The sequence below is a fragment of the Wolffia australiana genome, chromosome 16, assembly GCF_029677425.1.
Source record: "Wolffia australiana isolate 7733 chromosome 16, ASM2967742v1".
Taxonomy (NCBI): Eukaryota; Viridiplantae; Streptophyta; class Magnoliopsida; order Alismatales; family Araceae; genus Wolffia; species Wolffia australiana.
In genome coordinates, this window is record NC_135850.1 from 12,727,901 (window position 1) to 12,736,452 (window position 8,552).

Consider the following 8,552-nt stretch of genomic DNA (forward strand, 5'->3'; position numbering starts at 1 on the left):
TATAATCCCCCAGAATAAGATCCAAGGGCTGAGAACCCTAGGGCTTCTCAATATAAACTTATCCCTTCCCCCCTATTTCTATATAATCATTGAATTCTGGCACAATACACGATTGACGGCTTTATGGCAGTGGCTTTATCTGTTCCCCTCTTTCCTAAGAGTGTTAGATTGAGGAAGCAGTGATCCATGTCAATTGATCTGGAAACTAAAATGGATAAATGCAATCTTAGGCCCAAACATGTGTACCAAAATGTTGTATATTCTTTCCAAATTTACACATGTTTTTTTTCGAGGTTATTACCTACAAAGATAGTCTGAGTGACGACCATACCAGAATTTGGCTACAGCAAATGATGCCTGGAAAATAATGATGCTTGCTGCAGTGGTAATGTTTTAGTGCGATCTTATTCAAAGAAAATATCTGCATGTGCCTTATATTCATGTGTGATAACTTGATAAAAAAATGAGAAAATATGAGATAATAAAAGATAATTTACAAACCTTTTTCTCATACAGGTCACGCCACAAGACAATAATAATTTTTCATCTCTACATCGAGGGCTTTAGATCGCTTATTTCTTAGTCTCGCAACCATGATAAATAAACTAATTACAAAATTGATTTATTAAGGTCACCAAAATTTATTAGGACAGGATTTAAGGACTAGACAGAAAGAGTATGACAATAAATGTAAATAAAAAACTTTATGTTTTCATATCTTAGATCCAACTCCATGGAGCCTTGATAAACATATTTTTTATCCCCTCAAGGGAAAGCATCCAAAAATGAATTTATGCAGTTAGTTTTAAAAACCATGCCTCTCTTTGACCTGCTATTTAAAAAGTGTTAAGTTAGGTATTTTCTTATCATCCTTCAATATTGGGCCTCCAATTATGAGATATACCACGGCTTAGTCTTATACTACCTCTCATTTTAATAAAAACATTTGTGTTTTATTTACCTAAATCATATGTCATACAAAAATACAAATAAATTCTTAGGAATACTAAACTTGATTTCAAGGTGAGGAAATTGGGGCTTCGCTTTGCATGACCTCCAGCCCTTCCCAGACAAGGAGTTTTTATTCCATAAAATTGTGAACAACCTAGTACCTAAATTATTAAAGGGGACGCTCATGATAAAGATATGATTGACTTAAATGGAAACGTATTTGATAATTATACAAATACATAATAGTTTTCACAAGAAGTTCATGTGCTTTTTATCATTCAGATAATCATTATTGCATTTGCGATCAAAATGCATTCTATGATATATAATAAATTTATGATTTAAACCTATTTTTAGTATTTTACAAAATAATTGACATTAAAACAAAAAGGAAACAAAATAATTGTCAATTATTTACATATATTTAGGGGTTTATTTTTGCTTCAGAGTTCATGATGCATATCCTAATACTGACCCATTTTATGGATTTCTTCACATTGGATTTATCTGTAAAATACGTCAAGGAGTATATTTATTAATATATTAGGTCTCAGAGATTTAAAAGTGTTATTTCTTTGAGTAAATGAGATATCCTAGGTCAAGCTAGGGGGGCACCCCTGGCATGCCCCACACAGCCTGCGTCGGCTTGGTCCCGGTCAACCGATGCTAGGCTGGCTATAGCCACCATTGGGCATTGGTGAGTCGACGTGACCTGACACCGCTGAACAGGCCTCGTTCAGACCAAACGAGGCCCCGTTATGCCTTGTAGTGGCCCCATTCAGTGGAACGGGATTTCGTTCTGCCTTGCGGTAGCCCCCTTCAGCCCTATGGTGGCCCCGTTCTACTGAACGGGGCCTGTTATGCCATGGGGAGGCTAGGGGTCCCGTTCAAGCTGAACTGGGACCCGTTACACCCTGGACAGACCCCATTCAACCATTGAATGGGGTCCTTTCAAGCTTTAGAGTGCCGAGAACGGAACGAGAAGGGCGTCCGAACAAGAATGAAAAAAATAGTGCGAAAGACATCTTTTTGCACTCCGTTTTGGACGATTTTGATGTTGTTCTTCATCCAAATCAAGGAGGAACCTGGCTCTGATACCACTGTTGGGCTCTTGAGGCCTTGACATGGATGAAGAAATCAAATCAACACTCAGCGGAAGACTTTTCCAGAATCGAACGACATCATTAAAAACATGAAACGATGTACCTTTCCACGGATCGCATCCTTGATTTCTTAGATCCCTAGTGAGACGTGTCTAGCTGCTCAAGTGTGCAGCCTCTAGATGCATCCACGCGATCCTCGACATGTCAAATTTCCTCCTTCTCGTTGACAAGCCCTGTTCTACGTCCACCGTCGACGTTACACCATTCTGATCGTATCGGGCATGGAGAGGGGTGTTGGGAGAGGGAAGAAGAAGGGGAAGGCGCCTGAAAAATTCTGGCCTGGGTGAATTTTTTTCAAGGCCTTCACCTATTTATACTAAGTGGGTATTTTTCATTAAAACCCCCAAAACTTAATAATATCTTTTGACGTCCAAAAGACCATTTGCATGTGACCCTCTAGGCCCATGTATCAGTCTAGTTAATGCCTCCAATGGCCAAATAACCTTTATTTCCCTTCCAAACTAATTAACTATATCAACATATTGATATATTAATGTCGGATCAATTTAACCCAACAATAGATTGAGACTCCAACACGTGGGGTGCCAAGCTATACCTCATATTCTAGAAAATACAAAGGAGTGCGTATCACGCACTCATGGAACCCATTATCAGTTACCGTGTACATATAATCCCTCATCCACTTAACGCTCCTTGGACGACTACGGTAATGGTCAACTGTCAAACCCTAATCAGTCATCCAAGTTAGTACTGATGCATTCGGAAATCATTGGAGAACTCTTCTCCCATATTTCACTACCTTGGCCAAGGACTTCATCGCATCATCTTCCTTGAGATGTCACCTCTTATACCGCGGGTATATGATCCCATCTTGATCACTCAATCGTCTTCGTGAATTTCATGATGCACCCGAACTAAGATCATTTAGAATCCCATGATTAGAGACTCGTTGGCCATAGCCAAAATACAACCATCCGTCAACAAGATGTCTTTGGTGTCTCAGGTCTAAGGACCACTTACACAACCATGACGTAAATCAACATGATTGACAGTTCGGTATAATACCATTTTGGGATTCGTACGAATCAATTTAGTGAACTCTTTCCTCTAAAGAGCACCAACTATCTATCCTTCATGTCTCCACACTAATGGCTACGGGACGGACCATATTCATCATATGAGTGAGACTAGATAGTGCTATTCTAGCCGGATACTTCGATGTCCTTATCGTGTATCCTTGGAATAAGAATGTTTAGAACACATGCTTAAAGACTAGTGATATCCGTATTACGATCTCATCATAGTTCACTAAGTCTGATCATGTATTCATGGACTTCATTATAAGCATGACATGTGCACTATAAGGATATGTTGTATTTGTGAACATGAAACGAGATGTGGAATGTGTGATTGGCTTGCTGGCCACATATATTTCCATCACGGTGCAGGTAGAAATGGTGTAGTAGCGTCGAATATAGGCATGGTGTAGCTCAATAGGCGACGACGGCGTGGTGCTCGATCAGTATTTGGAGAGCGAAGGCGAAGGATGAAGAGGTAGAGGAGCAGCGTGCGGCTCAAGCAAACGGCTAAGTGCGAGAGGGGTGACCTGATGGGGTTTGGCGCGAGTGACGACAAACAGCTATTGCGTGCGATATCTGGTGGCTCGATGGTTGAGCAAACGTCAATGGCATCCGGGTGGCATAGTGTGGTATGGCAAAAGCACGAGAGGTTGCAATGACTAGGGTAGCATTGGTGACATGGGCGCAGTAGACCACGATTGGGCATGTGAAAACAGTGTGGTCAAGGTATGGCGCAAGCCCAGAATACGACACGGGCACCAATCGCAGCGGCGACCACGGGCGGCGTCGATAACTTTGGAGGGTTGTGAGCTTGTGGCATGCCGCGAGCCTAGGATGGGAGTCGACGTGCTGTAGAGAAATAGTGTCTGGAACTCAATCAGCCAAGGGCACATGCTTTGCAGCGGGAGACCGGCCGCACTACAATGGATCAATGGTCTCTCTCGTACGTGGGAATACACCCGCGGGATGGTCTGCGGTTGTAGGGCGGCCAGAGGACACTCCTGCAGTAGGTGCCAGAAGTCTCGAGTCGGCCATCGTGAGTGTTTCACATGCTCACTAGCCCCTAGTTGATGCGCACAATGCGGACAGGAGGAGATGCCTGCGTAGACGCAGGCAGTATGGCCAGGTCAATCGGTCATACTTGAAGCCCGCTTGCATTGGCAGCGGGGCACAAGTCACTCGACGATGCATCAACTAACCAGTGCACTAGAAGAACGTCCCCACCGTGATCCGCAGTTGCAAGGTAGTCCGGCCCATGTACAACAAGTGCCCGAAGTCAGCCCTCAACCGCTACAAGGGGTCTCATGGGTCCACTAAGCCCAGACTAGGAAGAGTGGTGCCATCGAGAGGTGAAGTCCTCGTCGACACACAGTACGTCGACATTGGGTGAAGCAACTGTGGGCTGTGCGAGGATGGGTCAGCGGCACACAATAGCTCCTACAGGGCAAAATGTTCCCCTCAGCCCTCCCTCGTTCTCTACCCATTCCTCTCCTCCTACTTCTTCATCTTCTTCTTCCTCCCTCTCCTCTCATTCTTTTCATTGAGACCAGCAGGAGAACAAAAATTCTTAAATACTACATTATGGTCTGGAAACGCTAGGGCACCATCATGCCCCCTTATATGGCGGCACGATGACCCTTAGTAAGAGCAAGGGTGCCCTTAGGAAGGGTTCGAGTGCCCTTACTAGGGGGGGTGGTCTTATACATAGGAACCCCTTAATGGAAAATTAAACTATTTTTACACATGTCTGACAACACGAAGACGACAACAGGAAACGACACAACTGATGACGATACAAACATGACATGACAAACACGGATGCGATGAACACAGACACATGAACGCGATAAAATACCGAAGATAAGAAGCACCTACCGACAAAATCAAAACGCAAAAATTACAGATGTGCTTTACCCGGGGAACTTGAACCTGGGTGTCTTCATTGACGTCGGGGCATGTTTGTAGGCTTGATGACAATGACAACAATGGCGGCTCTGATGACGTCTCCGATGGAGTAAGCTGTTGCGCTCCATCAAACGTTACTGAAACATTTGGAATATCAGTATCAATCTCAGTCACAATTTTAAGAATAATCTTAACTTAAATCTAAAGATTGGTCCAAGCTTGATCTGACCTCAATGAGGTAAGATTAACTAGTCAATGAAAACATTGAAGTAAAAAGTCCAAAAAGGATAAGAGATAAAACCTCAAAATTATAAGATAGATCCATAATTATCAAACGATTTGTGAAATCCCTTTTGGAGGCCATGAAGTTTATTACAAAGAATGACATTGTACGTACCCCACCCTCCATGGCGTCAGATGCTCCTTCCTAGATCTCATTGACTCCACTTTGTCGTCACACCACGCGCAACAGGGGGTTAGATTGGAGAGCGCTCAGTGGGAGACAGTGTTGGATATATTTAATCTGAAAGAAAAAAAGAAATATATCATGATTAAAAGGGTGAAATGGTAAAAAAAAAAAAGAGTAGCAAAAATGATCTCATAATTTTTAGTCTTTAAATTAGTGTTTAACGGTCCCAGTCCAGTCACATTTTCTGGCATGGACCTAAACCTTACCTGAAATTTGGTACAGTCTTGTTCAGTCCCTGTTCGGTCCGTTTCCGGTCTGGTCTTGGTCGGTCCCTGACCGGTCCCGTAGGGGGGTGGCAGAGGCGTTGTGCGCGCAAAGCAGCGGAGATGAGCGCTTGGGGCAGGTGATGGGGAGGGCGACGGAGAGGGGGATGGGGAATGCGTGGGACAGGGTGCGGTCCGGTCTGGTTTTTTGGCATGGACCTAAACCTTACTTGATGTTTGGTCCAGTTCCGATCTGGTCTTCTTCGGTCCCAGTTGGGTTCGATCCGACCGGTCCCCGGTCCAAATTGTCAAAGCCTACTTAGATTTCCTCCAAATCAGCTTCCTCGTCCAAAAAAAAAAGTGGGGGGTAAGGAGAGTGCGATCGAAACTATGGAGGTAAAGGGACTGGGATAATGGTAGAATCAAAAAATTAGGGAAGGGACAGAGTAAGAGGGATGGAGATGGAATTCAAGAGAGTCAGGGACTGAAAATGAGAGAGACATTGTAAAAGAGAGAGGAAGATAGAATTACAAAGAGTAAATATGAGAAGGAAGTAGAACAGGAGAGGGAGGAATGAGAACGAGAAATTCAGAATAAAAATATTCAAGAGAGAAGGGGGGTAAAAGCGAGAAATATAGAATCGAACAATTAGAGAGCGGACGGGAGTGAGGGGGGTTATTGAAGTCCGATTTAGGCATACCTTTTCAGCAAATTTTATGTGTCGTTTCGTATTGGTGAACTATCGTTTATGCTTTATAACTCACGATGTAATCACTTGTAAAAGGTAAGGTAGGGAGATAGAATTTTGGAATATATGAAACATAATATTTAAGAATGGGGGGGGGGGGGTGAACGAAAAGCAGAGATACTACAGAGGAAGAGGGAGGACGAAGGAAGACATGGATAGAGGATAGGGAGGGAACGGTCCTGTGACAACAGCGCTAGCTCCTTTCTTTTGTGGATAAGATGTTTTATTTGTCCGTATCTAAAATATTACAAAATATTAGGCCCGGTCCTCGCTCCGATTTGCCCCGTGAACCCAAACCGGACCAACGGTCACGGTCCTGTCAGTACTGCTCGAGCTTTGGTCACACCGTGACATTCACTTCCAACAGTCATTGGATTTTTTATGTCTTTATTTTAATTTTCGAAGCTTCCGTCTCATTTACACGACCCATTTTTTACAGTACGCAATATTCGATTACGTTTCTCACTTTATCAGCAGGCGGGTATACATAATGTAAGAGGGCCCCTTTCACATGGCTCTAATTGATGAAACGTGTGGCAAGATTCTCATAGCGATACTCTGACAACCTTAGATTTTAGAGCCCCCAATCATGAGTTTAGTTCATTTTTTTAGTAAGAGGGTAGTATCATCTAGAATGATGAGGGAATTATAACGTTCTAAAATAATGTAGAACGTTAGATACTTCCCCGTGCTCGCGGGCGCTCCGTCTAGGGCAAGGACCATTAACTTAGTGCCGATGAGAGTATCGAGCTTGGTCCCCGTATCATTAAGCATTAACTACATGTCCCATGTGCTAATTATCTCTTGTTTTTTGTGAAGTTCCATACTCAGTCAACAAGAAACCGGGTGCATTCCCTTAGGCGAAGAAAAATGTGATAGATACTATCCTCAAGTGTATGATGTTACTGCCACCCTTGTTCCTGTCTCTGACTCTAGCTACGACAGTCGTGGGACGGTAAGAAAAACTAAGATATTTAAGAGACAAATTTTGTTTGGAGCTAAGCCATTTGAACTTTTTTTTTTCCATCATGCATTCCCACTCATACTCTACCACTGTAACTCACAAACACCGCATTTAATTATTGTTTACTTATTTTTACCCGAAAGGGTTATTACTAGCCCTTTACGATGTTATTCCACCGCAATTTCCTTCGACAAACTCTCCGTATCTAAAGTTCAGATTACTCAAAAGCCCGAGGTCTCCCCATAACACAGTGGAACGTATGTTTGAGAGAGAAGTTCCTTGTACTCAGCCTAATAATGGTATCCTCATTCTTGATTTCAACCCATTCATCAAGAAAAAGAAGTGGTAGTCCTGTTTGCCTGGCGACGCCGCCACTCCGAAGTAGCTGACGATTTCAGGGGCGGCGCCAGGGACCAACTACAGTTCACCTACGTGTATGCAAATTTCAACCTATTAATTGCTCTGAACATGGCCTGCGCGTCCCATCCGGATACTCGTTCTCCATCCTTCTACAACCAGTGAACACGGTATGGCCTATCCATGTGCCTCTCACATCCCTCTACCACAAAGTTTAGTATTTAAACCTTGCAAAGGAGCATCCTTGATAGAACACCAACCCCGTCCTCAGCTGGCAGTCCTTTGAAAAAAAAGGAGAGAGATGGCAAATGGGAGATCTCAAAGCAGTCAAGTTGGTTCGGGGAGAACAGCCAACGATAATTTGGTTGAGCTCGTGGCCCGACTGAAGAATGTGCTCCCTGTGAACCGGACGGAGAGCACTGACAAGGTTTGCGAATGTCATTATTGTTTCAACTCAAAGTATCTAAACTTTAACTGGTTATAATTGATGTTTTTTCACTTCTCTGTTCCTACAGATGCGACCATCTCGTGTCATTCGTGAAGCTTGTGAGCACATCCGACGTCTGCAGAGGGAAGCCGATGATTTAAGTCAACGCCTCTCAGAGTTGCTTTGCGCAAGCGAGTTGACGGACGCTCAGATAGAAATGATCAGTAAAATGCTCACACTGTAAAATCGCTGGCTGTTCCTACTTAGGATTCCTGGGCGTGTTCATGACTATCATAGTTTCTTGCTAATGTTGACTAATGGATGG

At 43.4% G+C, this 8,552-nt stretch overlaps 1 long non-coding RNA gene across 1 annotated transcript; it reads right to left on the bottom strand.

Annotated features, from left to right (window-relative positions):
• Window positions 1–4,844: 4,844 nt before the first annotated feature.
• Window positions 4,845–6,450, bottom strand: LOC144713866 (uncharacterized). Its single transcript, XR_013584176.1, has 3 exons — window positions 5,735–6,450; window positions 5,457–5,582; window positions 4,845–5,196 (listed from the first exon to the last, which is right to left on the bottom strand). It is a non-coding gene; the product is annotated as an uncharacterized LOC144713866 (long non-coding RNA).
• Window positions 6,451–8,552: the final 2,102 nt, after the last annotated feature.